This window comes from Polypterus senegalus, chromosome 12, assembly GCF_016835505.1.
Source record: "Polypterus senegalus isolate Bchr_013 chromosome 12, ASM1683550v1, whole genome shotgun sequence".
Classification (NCBI taxonomy): Eukaryota; Metazoa; Chordata; class Cladistia; order Polypteriformes; family Polypteridae; genus Polypterus; species Polypterus senegalus.
Genome location: NC_053165.1, coordinates 34,939,381 through 34,962,810, shown reverse-complemented (window position 1 = coordinate 34,962,810; position 23,430 = coordinate 34,939,381).

The following is a 23,430-nucleotide window of genomic DNA, read 5'->3' as shown; positions in this document are numbered from 1 at the left end:
GAGCCTTTTGATTCCACTGCTTTCATTATCTAACCTGCTCTGCATGTGTATGGCGCCAACGTTTTTGAATGTTCTTTATGAAGTTCTACTGTGTGTTTTACTCTTTGTCTTTTTATTTCTGACCCTGTTTGGACCTGCAAGGTCTTCAATTTCATTTGTTCTGGGCTGATTATTACTTTCCTTGCCTAGGTCACCGTCCCACGAGAATATGCTTCCAATGGATGTCAGTATGACGTGACTTGACTCTGTCACGGGAAGTGAAAGTGTCTGTGCCTCTCTGAAGTGTCTCTCTGTCTGTCTTCAGAAGATCACGTCTCGTCGCAAGATTTTCTTTTATAATAGATATATTTTTCATTGTATGTGAGTGGCATAATGGGGGTTGTTTTTCATTAAATTTCTTTCAGTTACAGTACCTGGAACTTGAAAGGTGTCACACATCTCCTTTTAATGCTTCTGATGTTTAAAACACATAAGCAAATATGCATTAGTTGTGGTTGTAGCTCCTATAATGTTTCACATCTTCCAAGTAGAACACCTAAATCTGAATTTAATGTTTTGTTCTTAAGAATATTACATTTAAATATTTTATGTCTCTCTCTCTTTAAGGCCTAACCTCTTCTGAGCAGCACAGAGCACAGAGCACCAGTGTCTCCCACACGCACGTAGCCCTTCACGAACACCCAAGTAAGTTCAACTTACTTGTGTGTCCTGCAGCATGTGCAGTTCAGGTTTTCTGGCCAACAATGTAGACAGCTTCACCTGCCAAAAGTGTTTAGTTAATTTAGAGCTGGTCGGGAAAATATGCAAATTGGGGGGCCACGTTAGGAACCTGATAGCTATTAGTCAAACCAAACATTGGATCAACTCGGTTTGTTGAGACAATCTGGCTACTTCTCATTCGGCTTCAGTCTCTCCAGGTCCCACTGTTGTCCGTGCACAGCCAAAATCAGCAACACCAATTCAGTAAGAAGCCAAAATTTTGTCCTTCGGCACCCACGTCATCAATTCAGATCCAGAACAGAGTCTCAGCACTCTGCAGTGCACCTGTGGATCCTGAGAACAAAGTGCTCATAATTGGCGATTCCATAGTGCAGAATTAGAATTAGAATACCAAAACTATGTTAAACCAGCAGTTAATATTATATGCAGGGGCGATGATTTCTGACAAAGAAGCCCAATTGGATTGTGTCGCTGATGATAAGGTATCTACCTTATTGCTGCATGTCTGCACTAATGATATTTATTTACAGCAGTCCGAGGTATTAAAGCGGAATTTCATCTGTCTATGCACCAAATCTAAAATAAAATGTCAGAATTTAGTTGTACCTAGCCCCTTACCAAGATTATATAGAGGGGATGTGATTTATAGCAGAATTCATTCCCTTCACTGCTGGCTAGGGGCCTCATGTATAATTCCTTGTCTAGAATTCACACAAAAACAAGGTGTACAGACAAAAACAGAAATATACGTATGCACAAAAAAATCCAGATGCATAAATTTGTGTGTATGCCAACTTCAGTGTTCTTCTGCTACATAAATCCTAATCAATGTGAAATGTATCGCATGTGAACGCGCCTGCTGCCCCACCCCATCTCCTCCCAGAATTACGCCTCTTTGAATATGCAAATCAAAATAAATAGCCCTTAAGTTCAGCGTTCTGTAAAAGGACAATGACAAAAGCACGGGAGGAAAAAAGAATTTCAGCGAATACCAAGTGGAGGCAAAGAAAAACGTACTGTTTTTTTGTTTAAGCGGTGGTATAAACAACAAAAGAAATGTATGGTACTTGTAAAGGTTAGCATTTTTTTTATTCAGTTTTATTCTCTCAGTCGCGTTCACACTCTCCCCGATGTGACACTGCTGTTTTCAAATAAAGACGTACTATAACAGAGGTGAACTCAGATGAGGATGAGGGTTTTACACCTGAGAAAGAGAACAGAAGCCCTCCCCACAAGAAATGTCCACTCACATGTAAGAACAACGCAGCTGCACCAGGCATAAAGGAGAAAAAAGGGAACATTTGGATACAGCATGAAGTCGGGTGTCATCCTGCCAGTCAGTCTACCCCATACCTATCGTTCAATGAAACAGCACAGCTTACAGAGCTTGTCAAGGTATTGTGCAAAGTCCAGTTTGTGATTATGTTTTGTGATGGTCTTTAAATAAAAAACATTTATATGTTACTTATATAAAAGCCAGATTAAATGTTATTTACCTTGATTTATTTACTTATCTTCCTACAGGGTAAAGTCACAAGTAAACTGCAGAGCTTCCTCTGTTTGATCGACAAAGTACATGTGTACTGAAATGACTTTAGCTGTAGGTGGAAGCTCCATGCAACTGTTGTTACAGTTCTGCCTTTGTCCAGAAACTGTTTCATAAGCTTTATGACCTTAATCTCGGAAAGTCTTTCTCACGTGGGGAATCTTTTCCTGAGTAAGGTCAAACATAGTTGCGTAGGGTGTGACAGGAGCTTGTGGAAGTTTAGAGATTATAGTACAAAGGTTATCACTACTTTCAAATTCATGTCCGTCCTTTAAATTGGACATAATGTTCGTACATCCACCAAGAAAGACCACATAATCCATCAGACCTTCTCCATTGTTTGGCTGCACTTGCAACCAGCCTCATGCATGCATCTGCTATGCATAGTTGGTTTCCACAAAGGCTTTCTAGCTTCTTTCTGGCCTTTTTGTAACCTTCAGCCAGGGACAAGTATTTACAACTTTTAACAATTTCGTGGGGTGAACCTTTAGTAAATTGTGATAAGAAATCAAATTTATCCCAAGGATTATCCATCATTTCATCGATAGCTTGGTCGAATGCTCCAATAAAATCTACACAGTTCATAGGATCACCATCAAATACTGGTACCTTTCTATAGGTCTGTCCAGATTTAATTATGCAATTTTCATTACGCTATAACTTATTAAGATGTGGACCACCATGTATACAGCACATGAGGTACTTGTGCCTTATTTTGCTGTTCATCCTTCTGATCATAATGCTGTTGGCAAGGCTTAAATTTACTTTCATTTCTACACAAAGAGTTATGAATACTTGCATCGTATTGTGCTTCATTTCTCACATCTGGTTTCTGGGGAACATTATAGGATTTGGTTTACTTGGCCTGTGACTGTGTCCTTTAAGAGCTCTCAATTTTGCATTAGATTCTGCAATTGCTAGTGATGGGAACTCCGGCTCTTTTCAAAGCTTCGGCTCTTTTGGATCGGCTCCTCGTTTAGTATCACTTGGATGCTTATATTTTAGCCTAATTAAGCAATTATGAATGGTTTGTGTATAAGCAATTTCTTATTCATTGTTTTCAGACATTACGTATTTTTATGCATTTTTTCGCATTACAAAAAATACACCGTTACTATTATTTAACATTTTAATAAAAGCTTTAAATGAACAACTTAACACAAAACCTCAGCAAACAAATAAAGGCCAATCTCAACAACAACACAACACTATGACTCTTTGAATAAAAGTTTTTAGGCCAGGAACAAACATGGGGTTTAAGGCCTGTACAAAAGTTGTAAATCCAATGTCCTCCACAATGGAAAATGGTTGAAAGTCACTAGCTATCATTTTAGCCAGCTCCTCATCGGCACTTATTTGTTTGTCTGGCGTCATTTGTTTTGGAATAAATGTGCTTATTTTGGTTTGAGCTGAAGACCGTGTTATACCTGCAGTTTTCGGTAAGACAGTGGATGCTGCAGCAGAAGTACTTGTCTCTTTTCCAGGGTCAGTGGATGGCAGGAGAGAGGGCACCCTCTCCTCCAGTTGCACGGATGGGTGGGTGGATCTTATAGCCTATGTCTGTGCAGGTTTGTTGTTGACCCTGCTCTAACGGATATTTTCATATTACAAATTCTGCACTTAGCTTTGCAGTCTCCAATATCACTTAAATGCAGCCAGATGCTGCTGCTTTTTCGGCTTTCACTCATTTCTTTACTCTTCTTTTTTTTCTTTACGATGCGCTTGCATTTAAATCTGGCTCCTCGTCTGTCACATCGACAGGTACACAGAGCAACAGTGTCGCTCTGTGTACATGGCCTGTACCAACACTCGCTGTCTTCGGAGCATCTGCCCCCCTTCCTTCTTTCACATAGTGGTACGATCCTAGTCCGATGTGTCGTTTGAACGAGCCGGCATTATGAGCAAATGTTCTGTGTGCCCATATAAATAAAGTCCCGTCCCTGCCGAATGGATTTTCAGCAGAGCTGAGCAGGAGCGGCTGAAGCTTTGGCTCTGCTCGACGGGCATCGGCTCCTCTTGTTCACTTCAAAGCATCGGTTCTTAGAGCCGGCTCGTTCGTGAACAACACATCACTAGCAATTGCTGCTTCTAATGCCAGCTGATCTCTTAGCCTTTAGCTGTGCATCTTCAAATTCTCTTTTGGCTTTCAACTGTGCCTCCTCTATATCTAGAGCCTGTTCTCTCCTTTGAGTCTCAGCTCTGGCTAACAGCATGGTGTGCATTGTTTCTAGAGTCCTGCAGACACTAACTGAAGTAGGTGCTGAACTTCTTCGACTTTTAGTTTTTGCAGAGACTTGAGGGACACTGGCGGCAGGGGTGACATTGTCTACAAATCTGTAGTCCTTGAATTGATTTGCAGAAAAGTCACATTGCAGCTTATTGAGGCTTTTATTTTGACGTATTTCCAAAACCCAATCCATCACATTTCCCATAAACGTACATAGAGTCTTCAGTTTAGCATCAATATCCTTATGTATCCTTTTCCGTACATCTTTGTAGCTTTACATAGATAAAAATGCATCGCTTAACCTTTTATATTCCATTCTCAGGTTGAAGAAATCATTCTTGATAATTGTTTTTATTTTTTCACAGTTAGATTCATTATTTTGTAAATCCTTTATGTACTTCATCAATCTGGATAACTGGCAATATTTGTCGTCTATTTCCGACTGAAGATCAACACCTGTTACTGAAGGGTTGGCTGTTGTCATGTGTCCAGAGATAAACCCTGGTACCTTGAACTGCTTACTGTTGTCTTGGAGATGGTCCTCCTCTGTTATGTCATAATCATCAGGGTATCCACTCAAGCCACTCAGGCTTCCGTGCGGAGTTTAATATCTCCTCGGGCTTCCAGGTTCAGATGTCATGTCGATCATGCATCAGGACAGGTTCCCTTTAAGGTATTTAAGGTCCATTAATTAATTTATAAAGTCACACAAGGAGCGCTAGCAATTCTCTGAAATGGTCTACTCCGATCAAAGACAAAGATTAAAAGTGCCTGTCGAGTCTTTTCTGGTTGTCATTGTTTTCTTCCATCATAGCTGATGTCAGGCTTAAAACACACAGGTTTCTTTCTTTTAATTTTAGGAAGGTTTTAAACTTTAGTGTCGCTGCAGGAGTGAAAGGTGGGTCCAAGCACGGGTAAAACACATGCCGAAACAAATCTCTCAGTCCAAATTTTTGTTTTAAAATATTTAGTGAAAATTCAAAGCAAACAATTCACACAAGAATAAAGAAAAATGTTGTTACACGCCTAGAATATAAGGCAAACAATAAGAAAAAAATGTATCTTCTCTAAACTTAGCTTTTATTGTCAAAGTTTAGTTGTTTCTATACTTAAAGATGCTTTACAATTTCTTCTGCATGTTTTAAACGTACGGCACTGCACATTCAATAAAGTACATAATCTTTCATGTTACTTGGCACTAAATGCACACAAGGCATGTTAGGAATAGTTCTAAACCATGTGCCCTTAAGAAGCGATTTAAGGTGGGACGGAATTACGAGTTTTTTCGTAGGCTCTGGTAATTCTAGTGTTAACATGTTACGCCTGGCAAGGCAGGTCACTGACTGACTATAATGTATAGTCAGAGAGGCTAGAAATAGTTAGAATATACCAATTCAATTCAACTTATGGGGGTTGTAAGAACCTCCCAACAGACTATGCACTAATATTTAGGCAAACATTTATATAACTTAAATAACTAGCAAATAGCTGTTATGGTACACATAAATACACTGATTTGTTTAAAAATGAAAACAAAGTAATCTGAAACTTATTTACATAAATAGAAACCAACAATGTCTGTCCATTAATTAATTATTGAACTATAGTCAGTTGACATACAAGAAAACCAAAACAAAAACTCCAGTCATCAGCATTGCTGGAGAAAATGAACCCTCTGGGGGTGATCCAAAGTCAACTGTAAGAGAAAAAGTCAAGACAAAGACAGATCCAGTCATAGTCCTGGAGATGTCAGCCAACCAACCACACCCTCTTGGACTTTCTATTGTAGTGTCTGTGATGGGCCATCCAATCTGATAACAGAATCTTTCCATCTAATAATCTGAAGGCTCCTAGTACCTAGTGTTCCATGTGTGAACAGCTTGGCAGTAAAGCAATGGCACCAAGTGCCACAACAACATACTGGGAAGTGAAACTTTTTAAATGTTATATTACTTATATTTTTGTACAAATTACTAAAAACAGAGATGGATTATGCACAGCTAATCTGCAGCTCTAATCAGGGTATTCTACTGTAGACTAACATAGTGAATCTTCATCTTAAATTTAAAGACTGATATTGAAACATTACAAAAAAGTCATAATGCTGGGCCACCTTAACACTAGAATACCTGAAGCTTGTAATTCCTGGAACACCTTAAATTCCCTCGCACCTACTCATCAGTTTCTTTTATTTTGCAAATGTGTCAATCAGCACCGGCAGCAGGCAGCCTGCTATCCCATCCCCTACTGACGCAGCTTTAGTCATACACAAAGTTCTCCCAGCTCAAGTCTGTTTATCTGGGTGTGGGATGCCTGGAGTTGTAAATAATATATTGTTATTTGGAACACATACATTTCAGATGTGTTCCGTTTTTACAACGATCTGCGTAAATATAGAATGACAGGAAATGCAAGGCGAGAAAAGTTGAACACATAACTAGAACAGAAATTAATAACTGGCAAAATGCTGACGTGAAGTGTATAATGTGTTAAGACTGAAGTCCAAATATCAAATATACTTTCACAAAAATGTACTTTTTTTTCTAGAATTTAACCAAAGTAAAAGAAATTGGGATAGAGTACCACACACACACATACTGTATGTTTGCTTGGCTGGTGCAGTGGTAAGAATTGCTGTCTCCAAGTCGAGAGGTTGCAAGTTCGATCCTGGGTCCTTCATGCATTTACTGTTTTGAGTAGTCAGCACCTATTATTATTACTATTATAGAATAAAAACATACATTTGACTTATTTGAGTCTGTAGCATGTAAATTTATGGTACTTGTAAAAGTGTGCTTTTTATTTTATTATTCACTTTAATTCTGTCAGTCACATTCATGCTCCCCACAATCTGACACTGTGATGATTCAGTAAAACTGACAGAGATTCCAACTGAGTTAAAAAGTGACACAACAACAACATGTTCATTTCTTATGTAGCCCAAAATCACACAAGAAATGCCTCAGTGGGCTTTAGCATGTCCTGTATTTTGATGGTGCCCCAGAGTTGACTTTCTAAGAAGACAGTAAAAAACTCCTCCCAAAAAACCTTGTAGGAAAAAAAGGAAGAAGTCTTGGGAAAGGCAAATCAGAGAGAGATTCCCTTTCAAGTAGATTGGGCATGCAATGGGTGTCAAAAATGGGGTAAATACAAAACATGAGACAGCACACTAGTAATCCTTTTCACAGAGCTATATGGCCAATCTATCATTGCCACCTCAGAAATACAATAGCAAAAACTACTTTGTTCTTGTACAGTGCTTCTCACCAATTGCAGGTGCAGAGCACCATGAAAACTCTCAAGGCAAAAGAATGAGTTGAGAAAAGAATATGTCACTCAGAAAATACAGAATTATTGTACATAAGGATACAGATTTAACATTACAAAGTAGAAACTAACATAAATTAAAAACAGCAATATCTGCACAACAGCTAATTGTAGAACCACAGACAGTTTGTAAAAAACAAGCCAGAGACAAGCCAGCCACAGTTAAGAGTCCTGGAGACCATGACCAACTAGCCACCGTCCATCTACTAGCCATTCTACAGCTGAGCCAGTGCTGGGTCAGCCAATCTGATGAAGGACCATTCTGCTTTATAATTCCAGTGCTCCTTTATCTGAGATGACTTTTCCAATGGCCAGCAAACAACTTTGCAGTGGTTTAGTGACACCAAGTACCACATAAGAATAATAAGAGAAATTGAACAGGGGCATTTTAGTAACAGTTTATAAATATCTTGTTATTTATATTTTACTATGAATAGCTAAGAACAGTAACAATTTATAAATACCATATTACTTACTACTATTTTAGTACTAATGGCTAACAAAAGAGATACAATATGTACAGCTAATCAACAGCTCTAGTCAGGGTATGCTAAACTAAAGTACCATACCATACCATATTTATTTGTTGAGCGCTTAAAAACACAGCATTACAACTGACCAAAGCTGTACAGTTACAACAAGCAGGACTAAAAGCAAAATATTAAAAATAAACATTAAGAGAGAATTAAAACAGAGATACTAAAAACAGGTCAAGGGACCAAATAAAATAGAAAATAGCAAAGGCAAGTGGAAAATGAAACAGGTTAAGAATTAAAAGCCAATGTGAAGAAGTGCGTTTTAGGCGAGATTTGAATGTGGCGACTGAAGCGGCTTGCCTAACCACTAAGGGCAGGGAGTTCCAGAGCCTGGGTGCACAGACGGAGAAAGCCCTTTCACCACGAGCTTTAAAACGTGCCTTGGGAACGGTTAGGAGCAGCTGATCTGTGGATCTAAGAACACGAGGGGGATTGTGACAATGGAGCAAGACACTCAAATAGGCGGGGGCTAGACCGTTTAATGCCTTATAGGTTAGGAGGAGAATCTTAAAATCGATTCTGAATCTAACCGGCAGCCAGTGAAGGGTTTTCAAAATTGGTGAAATGTGTTGGATTCTGCTACTTCCAGTTAGAAGCCTTGCAGCCGCATTTTGAGCCAGTTGGAGTCTAGAAAGCGTGGCTTTACTGATACCAAAAAGGCAGGAATTAGAGTAGTCAAGCCGGGACGTAATGAATGCATGAATTACTGATTCCAGGAGGTGGTTAGAAAGAATAGGCTTGAGTTTGGCGATTCGCCTTAGATGGAAAAAGCAGGATTTTACTGTGCTGTTGACTTGAGCATCCATTTTCAGGAACGTATCCATTTTGATTCCAAGATTGGAGACAGGCGAAGTTACTGGAATGGGAAGAGAAACGAGGCCAAGGGGTGGAGCTTGTTTGCAGTCGGGACTAAAACAATGACCTCGGTTTTGAATCGTTCAGGTGAAGGAAGTTTACAGCCAGCCAGTCCTTAATGTCAGATAGGCAGTCGAGGAGAGGTTTGGTGGAGTCAGTTGGCTTGAGGGAGAAATAAATTTGGCAGTCGTCAGCATATAGGTGATATGAAATTGCATGCTTTCTAAAAATTGCACCTAAAGGCAGGATGTAGATTGAAAAAAGTAGTGGCCCTAAAATGGAACCCTGGGGAACCCCACATGGGAGTGGGACTGATTCAGATGAAAAATCGTCTAGCATGACTCTGAGAGTCCTGTTGCAGAAATATGACCTGAACCAGTCGAGGGCTAAGCCAGATACACCAGCCCAGGATTCGAGTCAGGAGATCATGATGTCGTGGTCGATTGTGTCGAAAGCAGCAGATAAGTCGAGAAGAACCATAACCACGTGGAATCCTGAGTCCAATGCCAAAAGGATGTCATTTAGGACACGTAAATGCGCGGTTTCTGTGCTGTGTTGGGGCCTAAAGCCTGACTGAAAAAGATCCATTGCCTGATGGTCCTGTAGGTGATGAGTTAATTGCTCATAAACTACTTTTTCTAGTATTTTTGACAAGAAAGGTAGTTTGGAGATTGGACGAAGATTGGAAAGAATGGCAGGGTCAAGATCAGTTTTTTTCACAATTGGATGTACAACTGCGTGTTTGAAAGCATGAGGAACTATAGCCGAGGATAGACTACTAGTTATGATCTTTAGGACATCATATCGAATCACAGGAAACACATCTTTCAACAGTCTGGACGGCACCACATCGTCCGGAGAGCCCGAAAGCTTCATTGAGGCAACGATTTTTTCCAGATGGGGGAGCGAAATAGGTTCAAAGCTGGTGAGGGAACCGTGCGCAGGAGTAGATCTTCAGTCTGGATTTAAATAATGAGACTGAAGGGGAACTTCTTATAGTAGCAGGCAGACCTTTCCACTGCTTTAGGGCCATGTAGCTAAAAGCATGACCTCTCATTATTTTGTTAATCTTTGGAATTATAAGATGGCCGACATCTTGAAATCTTAGTGTGTGTTCTGGTTTGTAAGTAATTATAACTTCAGATAAGTAAGCAGGGTGTTGGCCATTTAAGACCAATGTTGTTGCTGTCTGCATCATTACCACCCTTCCCCCAATAAATAACATTTCCTTCTTTCTATTTTGAGACAAATAGTTTTCATACATCATTCATTTAACTCACTGACACAATTCATTAAGGATACCATTTGAGAAATGTAATTTAGTCTAAACATAAGGTAAAGTTGGTGTGTAATTTATGTAATGTTTTCATATAATAGTTCCAAATGGGAGCATGTAAAGTGAAAACAGTAAAGTCCTGCGTATCATGGCCTGTGAGACACCATATTTAACTTCTGAGTATAATGGCAGAGTACTGTCAGCACATTTCTATACATACTGAAATCAATTTGATAGATATGAAGTAAACAAGGCAAGGTCATTGCAAGAGACCCAATGTAATTTTCTGGTTTATGTAATAAAAAGAATAGTCAATAGTATCACTGTGCTTAAATATAGTAGTGTAATTACTGTGGAACGTACTTCATTAGAGGATATGAGAATGTTGTTTACAACATGTGTTTGCAAAAAAATGGTAAATCTGTATTGGAGCTTTAATTATTAAGCATATGTGGGTCAAGCTCTGAGTTTTTTAAGCAATGGTTAGACAACTGAAACTTTTTGTGCATCAGGAACTGCATCACTCAGTAATGATAATGCTAAGAATAAACAAATATGTGCTAAGACAAGAAAATAACACTTGTTCACTTATACTATGGAAAAAATTGTGCTCAGATGTTTGAAGCAAATTCAGTCAAATTATGAGCTGGTACTTCACTATTCAAATGGACAAACTTTATTCCAACAGCAGGGGAGCCTATTAAAAGCATAAGCCTGTTACAGTGACATGATTACTATTTTGTGTGGCTAAGGCAAGCATTTCTTCTAAGGATAATAAGCTAACTGAAAGACCAATGAAATGAGCAAAAATCCATTGGGTTAGTGCTGTAAATTGAAACATTCTTTATAATCCTGGTTTTTAATTTTGGCAAAACAACTTAAATTTTCATTCCCTCATTTGTAACATCAAATACTACTTTCCTTCTGCAGCGCAGGCTATTATATTCACTAACCTCCATGTAGCTGACTGATGGTGAATTTAATGATATGCAGACTACTCTCTGAAGTTTACTTTCTAATAATTTATTAAAGAAGGAAAATTCATGGTGATTGTGTCATTGCAGCTTACGATTCACTGGGAAATGTCACTGAGTCTGAAGTGTACAAATTAAAACAAAAAGAAAAGTAAAAGGTTACACTCTTTCTATTCTTGTTTTAGGGGAATGCTGGTATTCGTTTTGCTCATTTGTCGAGTAGCTGCCAGAGTACTTCAAAAATAATTAGAATGAAACTGTAGTGGACAACAGTAAGGAGGCACATCCAAAGATGTGGTAAAATGTTTGTACAATATATTTTTTTCTCACAAAAAATTTGTATCAGTAAGAGTCAAATAATAGATCCTGGCAGCAAAATAAATAAATAAAAGCCCAAAATATACAAAAACCTAGAAAAATGTCAAACAAAAATATAGAGAGTAGAAAATCCAATTTTTTTTCTTCCATATAAATGCAAAGGGTTTTTGAGGAAAAAATTGTTAATGAGGTTAGAAAGAAAATTAGAAGGGATTTTTCCCTAAGAACAGGTCATCAAACAAAAAACTCCACAATTATAATCATCTAGATTTCTCCAAAATAACATCATTTCAAGATTTGAAGGTCACCAAAAGTACTACTGTCTACTAGGGGTGTCAGATTGAATGCCACTATTCGAATATAATTAGAATGTATTATATAAATGCCTCATTTGAAGGTAAAAACTGATATTCAAATGTAAAAGAACAGCTGTTTGCTTTACCTCTTAATACTGCTGATACACAATATATACACACAACAGTATTGCTGTATTTTACAGATCCACTTTTGCATCCTCCATGATGAGATTGGTTTCTTAAACACACACCTTTCACAACACATTTTAAGAAAGTCTCTGCTGATGATTCCTTCCTGAAAATGGCATTGCAGAATTACTGCTGCTTTATGATATGACTGTTGAGCATCCATCACACTAAAAAAGCTAGTTTCTTTTATCATTAATGACAATGGAAAATAATTGCCATAATTCAGATTTTTTTTATTATTATTACTGTATAAGCTATAAAATTACCTTTTCAGTGTCAATAATGCTCATTTAGTTCAGCTGATGTTCAGCTAAAACACAGTTTCATGCTCTGTCTAAGTTGGCAGCTAACTTGATGCATATTGCTTAAAACAATGAGACATAGTTTCTAAAATATATATACCGTGTTTCCCTGAAAATAAGCCCTACCATGATTTTCAGGCTGCTCTGTAATATAAGCCCTACCCCAAAAATAAGCCCTAGTCAAGATCGTCAGCTGAAAAATAAAGCGCCTAAGGCCAGGTTTATACTTCACGCGATGTGACGCATGTGCCCTAAACATCCATTAAATTCCGAGGACGCCTTGCCACAGTATCTCTGAAAAGAATGTTTAATGATTAAATCCATCAATCCAGGGATGCGCCAATTCCAGCAGCATCAGCATAACACAGAAACAAAATACCTGGACAGGGCATCAGCTCATCACAAAGTGAACACAAGCACACACAGTCACTGGCATCATTTTAGCATCACCAAATCCCCAAACCTTCATGTCTTTGGAAAACTGAGCACACTGTGGAAACCCACCAGGAAAACCATGCAAACTCCAGGCAGAGATCACTAGGGACGTGACTCCCTGCGAGACAGCAGCGCTACCGTTCTGCCACCCCATACAGTATGTGTAACTATTAACAGTATGCATTATTTAAAAAAATCAACAATTTATCTGTAAATGTAACATACATATTTTAAAGCATTTCATCATGAAAGTGATATCAAGTGTAAATCTAAGAATTCTAAATGTGCAGAGAGTTGGAATATTATAAATTGAATGTGTTCGGTGCGGCAATCTATTGCTGCTTGCCGCTGCTGTCAGGTCTTGAGGAAACCCCAGAAGCGCATTGCAATTAACAACTGGGATGATGTTTACGGCAGTCTGCTTTAATGATAAAGCAAACTATGAGATTAAAGTGGACATTTTGAGTTAAAGCCAAAATTTCCACTTTAATCACAAAATAGACATTTTCATTATGTCCTTGTTTTTTTTTCTCTGTTGGTCAAATACAACACCACACATTCTGATGCTATTGTAAGGTACAAAAAAAAAATATGGCACAGAAGATGGTATGTGAGACTTTTAAAAAGTATCGTGTCATTACTTTGCGACACTTGAATATAAAGGCAACATAAATACATTTGTATGTCAGCATTTTGCTTCACCACATCGAACCATTCATCAAACATAGAAGTGTGCAAAGTGGCTGCTGTAGCAAGAAATTCAGGCTGGAATTCAGGGTTTGAATGTGGAGAGTTATGACGATATTCCATAAGAAGACAAAATGACTGTATTTGGATAAATGTATATTGTTGTACATGAACAAATATAAGGTATCCCCTAGTGCATCTTTTGGAGCAAAAATTAATATAAGACCCGGACTTATTTTCGGGGTAACACTTAATATACAACAACAACAACAATTTATTACTTGTATAGCCCAAAGTTCTGCAAGGAGTACCACAATGGATTTGAACAGCCCCTGTTTTTTGACAGCCCTCCAGCCTTGACTTGCTAATAAGACAAGAAAAAACTCCTCCCAAAATACCTTTGAAGGGGAAAAAATGAAGAATTCTTGAGTAAGGCAATTCAGAGAGAGACCCCTTTCCAGGTAGTTTGGGAATGCTATGGATGTCAAAAAACTGGTTAAATACTAATAACCCAATTGTGCTCCACTCACTTACAATCTGGAACCAATGTAGAAAGCATTTTAAGACGGAGAAGCTTCTTTCTGTGGCACCCCTGCAAAAGAACCACCTCTTTCAACCCTCACAAACATATGCAGTTTTTAATATCTGGAAAAAATTTGGAATTAACTTGCTTAGAGATCTTTATATAGACAACGTCTTTGCATCCTATGAACAATTACATTCCAAATTTAACATTCCAGCTACAAATTTCTTTCACTATCTTCAAATCAGGAACTTTGTTAAACAGAACCTTCCAGATTTTCCTCATCTTGCACCCTCATCCACGCTGGAAAAATTATTGCTCAATTTCAAGGAGTTAGACTCCATCTCTACAATATATAAAATCCTTTTACAATCCCTTCCTTTCAAAGATCCAAGAGGACACTGGGAAAATGACCTCTCAATTAATATATCAGAAAAGGAGTGGAAAGTAGCAATGCAGAGAATTCACTCAAGCTCCATATGCAAAGCATACAATTATACAACTCAAAATTATATATCGAGCACATCTGTCTCGACTAAAACTCTCCAAAATGTTTCCAGGGCATGATCCAACCTGCGAGCGTTGCAACCAAGCCCCAGCCTCACTAGGTCACATGTTCTGGGCCTGCTCCAAATTAACATTATTCTGGACAAAAATTTTTAATTACCTCTCAGACAGTCTTGGACTCACAATCCCTCCTAACCCATTAACAGCTGTGTTTGGGGTTCTTCCAGAGGGTCTTAAGGTGGAGAAAGACAAACAAATTGTGATTGCATTCACTACACTGTTGGCACGCAGACTTATTCTGATAAACTGGAAGAACCCAAACTCTCCTCTTTTAAGTCAGTGGGAAACTGATGTGTTATATTATTTAAAATTGGAAAAAATCAAATACTCAGTTAGAGGATCTGTGCAGACTTTTTTCAAAACATGGCAGGATCTAATCAGTAATATTTTGAAATGATTTTATAAAGCACAGAGAATTTGTTGATTTAGGTATTTTTACAAGCCTTAAATTTTACACCGTTTGGCTTGCTCTCTCTCAGGGGTGGGGATCGATCTGTTCTTAGCATAATTCTTTTTTGTAAAAACTTGATTGCTATGTATTGATTGTAATAAAATTAATAAATAACCATCCATCCATCCATCCATCCATCCATCCTCTTCCGCTTATCCGAGGTCGGGTTGCGGGGGCAGCAGCTTAAGCAGAGAGGCCCAGACTTCCCTCTCCCCGGCCACTTCTTCCAGCTCTTCGGGAGAATCCCAAAGGCGTTCCCAGGCCAGCCGGAGACATAGTCCCTCCAGCGTGTCCTGGGTCTTCCCCGGGCCTCCTCCCGGTTGGGCGTGCCGAACACCTCACCAGGGAGGCGTCCAGGAGGCATCCTGATCAGATGCCCGAGCCACCTCATCTGACTCCTCTCGATGCGGAGGAGCAGCTGCTCTACTCTGAGCCCCTCCCGGATGACTGAGCTTCTCACCCTATCTTTAAGGGAAAGCCCAGACACCCTGCGGAGGAAACTCATTTCAGCGCTTGTATTCGCGATCTGTTCTTTGGTCACTACCCATAGCTCATGACCATAGGTGAGGGTAGGGCGTAGATCGACTGGTAAATTGAGAGCTTTGCCTTACGGCTCAGCTCCTTTTCACCACGACAGACCGATGCAGAGCCCATCACTGCGGATGCCGCACCGATCCGCCTGTCGATCTCACGCTCCATTCTTCCCTCACTCGTGAACAAGACCCGAGATACTTGAACTCCTCCACTTGGGGCAGGATCTCTCCCCCAACCCTGAGAGGGCACTCCACCCTTTTCCGGCTGAGGACCATGCTCTCGGATTTGGAGGTGCTGATTCTCATCCCAGCCGCTTCACACTCAGCTGCGAACCGATCCAGAGAGCTGAAGATCACGGCCTGATGAAGCAAACAGGACAACATCATCTGCAAAAGCAGTGACCCAATCCTGAGTCCACCAAACCGGACCCCTTCAACACCCTGGCTGCGCTAGAAATTCTGTCCATAAAAGTTATGAACAGAATCGGTGACAAAGGGCAGCCCTGGCAGAGTCCAACTCTCACTGGAAACGGGCTCGACTTACTGCCGGCAATGCGGACCAAGCTCTGACACGGTTGTACAGAGACCGAACAGCTCTTATCAGGGGTCCGGTACCCCATACTCCGGAGCACCCCCACAGGATTCCCGAGGGACGGTCAATGCCTTTTCCAAGTCCACAAAACACATGTAGACCGGTGGGCAAACTCCCATGCACCCTCAGGACTCTGCTAAGGGTGAAGAGCTGGTCCACTGTTCCGACCAGGGGAAAACCACACTGTTCCTCCTGAATCCGAGGTTCGACTATCCGGGACCCTCCTCTCCAGAACCCCGAATAGACTTTTCCAGGGAGGCTGAGGAGTGTGATCCCTCTATAGTTGGAACACCCCCTCCGGTCCCCCTTTTTAAAGAGGGGGACCACCACCCCGGTCTGCCAATCCAGAGGCACTGTCACCGATGTCCATGCGATGTTGCAGAGGCGTGTCAACCAAGACAGTCCTACAACATCCAGAGCCTTAAGGAACTCGGTATCTCATCCACCCGGGGCCCTGCCACCAAGGAGTTTTTGACCACCTTGACTTCAGTCCCAGAGATGGGAGAGCCCACCTCAGAGTCCCCAGGCTCTGCTTCCTCATGGAAGGCATGTTAGTGGGATTGAGGAGGTCTTGAAGTACTCCTCCCACCGACCACAACGTCGAGTGAGGTCAGCAGCGCACATCCCACCATATACGGTGTTGACACTGCACTGCTTCCCCTCCTGAGGCGCGGACGGTGGACCAGAATCTCCTCGAAGCCGTCCAAAGTCGTTCTCCATGGCCTCTCCAAACTCCTCCCATGCCCGAGTTTTGCCTCAGCAACAACGAAGCCGCGTTCCACTTGGCCTGCGGTACCTATCAGCTGCCTCCAGAGACCCACAGGACAAAAAGTCCTATAGGACTCCTTCTTCAGCTTGACGGCATCCCTCACGCGGTGTCCACCAGCGGGTTGGGGATTGCCGCCACGACAGGCACCGACCACCTTGCGGCCACAGCTCCGGTCAGCCGCCTCAACAATAGAGGCACGGAACATGGCCCATTCGGACTCAATGTCCCCACCTCCCTCGGGGCGTGGTTGAAGTTCTGCGGAGGTGGGAGTTGAAGCTACTTCTGACAGGGGACTCTGCCAGCCGTTCCCAGCAGACCCTCACAACACGTTTGGGCCTACCAGGTCTGACCGGCATCTTCCCCACCATGAAGCCAACTCACCACCAGGTGGTGATCAGTTGACAGCTCCGCCCCTCTCTTCACCCGAGTGTCCAAGACATATGGCCGCAAGTCCGGCGACACACCACAAAGTCGATCATCGACCTGAGGCCTAGGGTGTCCTGGTGCCAAGTGCACATATGAACACCCTTATGCTTGAACATGGTGTTCGTTATGGACAATCCATGGCGAGCACAGAAGTCCAATAACAAAACACCGCTCGGGTTCAGATCGGGGCCATTCCTCCCAATCACGCCCTTCCAGGTCTCACTGTCATTGCCCACGTGAGCATTGAAGTCTCCCAGCAAAACGAGGGAATCCCAGAAGGTATGCCCTCTAGCAACCCTCCAGAGACTCCAAAAGGGTGGATACTCCAAACTGCTGTTGGCATACGCACAAACAACAGTCAGGACCCTTCCCCCCACCCGAAGGCGGAGGGAGGCCACCCTCTCATCCACCGGGGTAAACCCCAATGCACAGGCTCCAGTGGGGGCAATAAGTATGCCCACACCTGCTCGGCGCCTCTCACCGGGGGCAACTCCAGAGTGGTAGAGAGTCCAGCCCCTCTCAAGAAGATTGGTTCCAGAGTCCAAGCTGTGCGTCGAGGTGAGTCCGACTATATCTAGCCGGAACCTCTCGACCTCGCACTAGCTCAGGCTCCTTCCCCTTCAGAGAGGTCACATTCCACGTCCCAAGAGCCAGTTTCTGTAGCCGAGGATCAGACCGCCAAGGTCCCCGCCTTCAGCCACCACCCAACTCACACTGCACCCAACCTCCTTGGCCCCTCCCATAGGTGGTGAGCCCATGGGGAGGAGGACCCACGTTACCTCTTCGGGCTGTGCCCGGCCGAGCCCATGGGTGCAGGCCCGGCCACCAGGCTGCCATCGAGCCCCACCTCCAGGCCTGGCTCCAGAGGGGGCCCGGTGACCAGCGTCGGGCAAGGGAAAACGTCATCCAAGGTTTTTATTCTTCATCAGAGGTTTATTGAACCGCTCTTTGTCTCATCCCTCACCTAGGACCAGTTTGCCTTGGGTGGCCCTACCAGGGGCATAAAGCAACATAGCTCCTAGGATCATTGGGACACGCAAACCCCTCCACCACGATAAGGTGACAGTTCAAGGAGGAGTGGTTAAATAAAATACTGGTTAAAATAGGACATGAGTAATCCTTTTTACAAAGCTAAATGGCAAATCTATCATTGCCACCTCATGAAAATAATACAATAGTACTGTACAATAGTACAATAGTAATAGTACATACTAAAAATCATAATGCAAGAATAGATTATATCATTCACTAAATACAGAACTATCACGTATGTGGATACAGATTTGTTCAGAGTCCTGGAGACCTTGCCCAACAATTTTTCTCCCTGCAGCTCAAAATTCTATAGCTGAATCAGTGCTGGACCAGCCAATCTAAAAGAAAGGACCCTTCTACCTGATGATTCCAGTGCTCCTTTATTAGAGAGGCAAACAACTTGGCAGTAGAGCAGTGGCACCAATGCCATATGTGAGTACCAAGAAGAGAAATAGAGTTGGTTAGAGTTAATAACAGTTTATAAATGCCACATTAGTTGTATTATAGTGCTAATTACTAACAACAGAGATGCTAACCAGCAGCTTTACAATATTTACTCAACGGTTAATTGTAGAACCACCTCCAGTGTGTAAGAAACGAGTCAGATACAAGTCAGCCACAGTGAGAGTTCTGGAGACCTTGGCCAACTAGCTGCCTTTCCCCTTCTGGCCATTCTACAGCTGAGTCAATGCTAGGTCGGCCAATCTGATGAAGGACTATTCTACCCCATGATTCCAGTGCTCCTTTATCTGAGACTAGACATTAAGCCCGTTACAATAACGGGCGCTAGAACAGTATTGCATAAACATTATTAGGAACAGTCTATATTAAATGGCAAGGGACCTTGACCTCATTCTGTTTGTTGTCTTAATTTTTTTGTTAAAAATAATTTTGCAAGAAGCCTAAAGTGAAATAATCCATCCATTTTCTAACCCGCTGAATCCGAAGACAGGGTCACGGGGGTCTGCTGGAGCCAATCCCAGCCAATACAGGGCACAAGGCAGGAACCAATCCTGGGCAGGGTGCCAACCCACTGCAGGACACACACAAACACACCCACACACCAATTTAGAATCACCAATCCACCTAACCCGCATGTCTTTAATTTGTGGGAGGAAACCGGAGCGCCCAGAGGAAACCCACACAGACACGGGGAGAACATGCAAACTCCACGCAGGGAGGACCCGGGAAGCGAACCCGGGTCTCCTAACTGCGAGGCAGCAGCGTTACCACTGCGCCACCATGCCGCCCTAAAATGAAATAATATTAAAAATAAAATAGAAATGTATATGACAATACAGTAAGTATAATTAATATTGCCTTAGTGTAAAACTTTATAACAATCTGTAATACTCAATATCTGAAGAAGATATTTAGGAAAATGTTTTTATTTTTTTACCTCAGGAAATTTTTCAATAAAATTTCATTTTAGACAACGTTTTTTGTAAACACTTTTGTTCAGGACCATCTACAACGTTGACAACAACATCTGTAAAACTTCTAACTCTTGATAATGCATCATATAACTGACCGTGGCTGAATACTGGTTCTGGCAAGTAAATGGTAACTTTTTCTAAGGTTTGCCCTTAAGCTTTATTAATTGTTATGGCAAAGGCTAATGTAACTGGAAATTGTCACCTTCTTATGGTAAAGGGTAAATTAGTAGAGGATAGAGCCAAATCAATACAGGGAATATTCCGACTCTCATTTTCTTTTTTACAATCAATCTATTTGCTCGTATTTTTCTTTGTCTTTCAGCCTTTCTTTTGTTGATGTTTATTTACTGAGCTGACCGTTCTTCCAGGAGATGTTGCTTATATACGATTTGAGTGTCTGTGTCTTTTGTCCTACTTGACGTGTCCTTTTTTTTGGGTGGCCTGTTGTTAGTAGATTGTTAGTTAGTAAACATGCACGGGGCAGTATGTGTGGCGTCTCCCCAGCAATGGATTTTATGTGCGCGGCCGCGACTACCCAATCAGCACTCTCCCCAGCAATGCTGTCCTTTATTTGCTTATCATGCGCGGCCACGACTACGCCATTCACTCTGTGCCCAGCTTCCAGTGTGTGTGCGTCCACGTTTGTGGACGAAAACTCAGACCCGACAGCAGGTGCAGTTATAAAGCAGCTTTATTTTCAGAGTCACAGTGAAAAGAGTTTCAGAAAAGCAGACAATCAAATGTACATGTGAATGCGTGATTTAATATCATTATAAAATGTAACAGTCAACACATTTATTATACACAAACCTTGAGCCCCTTTAACGTCCCTTGTAAAACTTGATTTCTTGGCTCCTTTTGTTATGGCATTCAGATGTAAGCTAAGGGACAACGTGATAAGGCAGACTCATGTGTGGAATGCTCAGACCTTGAGTCCTTTGCACAAATATTTTTCTGTTTGCTAAAACAAAGCATGCTATTACATGGTTTTGTAAAGCTTACTTCTCAGACATGAATTAGTACAAGGGAACGAAGAGAACATTCGTCTTCCACACGGTCTCCCCAGCAATGATGTCCTTTATTTGCTTATCATGCGCGGCCGCAGCTACGCCATTCACTGTGTGCTCAGATTCCAGTGTGTGTGCGTTCACGATGCCGGTCGTGCGTGTCGCACTGAGCCTCGTGCATGCGCACTTCACCAAAAGACACACACACACGGACACCTGGATGCACACAGGAGTTTTATTAAAGAGGATGACTTTTCCATAGGCAGGAAAACAACTTTGCAGTAGATCAGTGACACATGAGGATAATGAGAAGAGAAACTGAATAGGGGCAGGTTAGTAACAGCTTATAAATATCACTTTACTTACAGGTGCTGGTCATAAAATTAGAATATCATGACAAAGTTGATTTATTTCAGTAATTCCATTCAAAAAGTGAAACTTGTATATTAGATTAATTCATTACACACAGACTGATGTATTTCAAATGTTTATTTCTTTTAATTTTGATGATTATAACTGACAACTAATGAAAGTCCCAAATTCAGTATCTTGGAAAATTAGAATATTGTGAAAAGGTTCAATATTAAAGACACCTGGTGCCGCACTCTAATTAGCTAATTAACTCAAAACACCTGCAAATTTCCTTTAAATGGTCTCTCAGTCTAGTTCTGTGGGCTACACAATCATGGGGAAGACTGCTGACTTGACAGTTGTCAAAAAGACGACCATTGACACCTTGCACAAGGAGGGCAAGATACAAAAGGTCTTTGCTAAAGAGGCTGGCTGTTCACAGAGCTCTGTATCCAAGCACATTAATAGAGAGGCGAAGGGAAGGACAAGATGTGGTAGAAAAAAGTGTATAAACAATAGGGATAACCGCACCCTGGAGAGGATTGTGAAACAAAACCCATTCAAAACTGTGGGGGAGATTCACAAAAAGTGGACTGCAGGTGGTGTCAGTGCTTCAAGAACCACCACGCACAGACGTATGCAAGACATGGGTTTCAGCTGTCGCATTCCTTGTGTCAAGCCACTCTTGAACAAGAGACAGCGTCAGAAGCGTCTTGCCTGGGCTAAAGACAAAAAGGACTGGACTGCTGCTGAATGGTCCAAAGTTATGTTCTCTGATGAAAGTAAATTTTGCATTTCCTTTGGAAATCAAGGTCCCAGAGTCTGGAGGAAGAGAGGAGAGGCACAGAATCCACGTTGCTTGAGGTCCAGTGTAAAGTTTCCACAGTCAGTGATGGTTTGGGTTTCCATGTCATCTGCTGGTGTTGGTCCATTGTGTTTTCTGAGGTCCAAGGTCATGCAGCCGTCTACCAGGAAGTTTTAGAGCACTTCATGCTTCCTGCTGCTGACGAACTTTATGGAGATGCAAATTTCATTTTCCAACAGGACCTGGCACCTGCACACAGTGCCAAAGCTACCAGTTCCTGGTTTAAGGATCATGGTATCCCTGTTCTTGATTCGCCAGCAAACTCGTCTGACCTTAACCCAATAGAAAATCTATGGGGTATTGTGAAGAGGAAGATGCAATACGCCAGACCCAACAATTCAGAAGAGCTGAAGGCCACTATCAGAGCAACATGGGCTCTCATAACACCTGAGCAGTGCCAAAGACTGATCGACTCCATGCCACGCCGCATTGCTGCAGTAATCCAAGCCAAAGGAGCCCCAACTAAATATTGAGTGCTGTACATGCTTTTTACTTCATACTTTTTATGTTCATACCTTTCAGTTGGCCAACATTTCTAAAAATCCTTTTTTTGCATTGGTCTTAATTGATATTCCAATTTTCCAAGATACTGAATTTGGGACTTTCATTAGTTGTCAGGTATAATCATCAAAATTATAAAAATTTAACATTTGAAATACAGTCTGTGTGTAATGAATGAATCTAATATACAAGTTTCACTTTTTGAATGGAATTACTGAAATAAATCAACTTTGTCACGATATTCTAATTTTATGACCAGCACCTGTATATTTTAGTATGAATGGCTAACAACAGTAACAGTTTATAAATATTGTTTTACTTATATTTTAGTACTAATGGCTAACAACAAAGATACAGCATATACAGCCAATCAACAGCTCTAGTCAGGGTATGCTAAACTGATGTAGCGAGTCTTCAGCCTGGATTTAAAAGCTAAGATTGAAGAGGCTCCTTTTACAGTAACAGGCAGACCATTCCACAGCTTTGGGGCCCTGCAACTAAAAGCTCAACCTCCCTCTGTTATTTTATTAATTCCTGGAAACAAGAGCACCCCCAGCATCTTGAGATCTAGAATTAAGTTACTACTACAGGTGCTCCTGGTGGAGGGCCTGGTTTTACATCTTAATCAAATAGTACACCTATTTACAATAGTACACACATTTCTTGGTTATCAAGTAATTTAAGGTTTG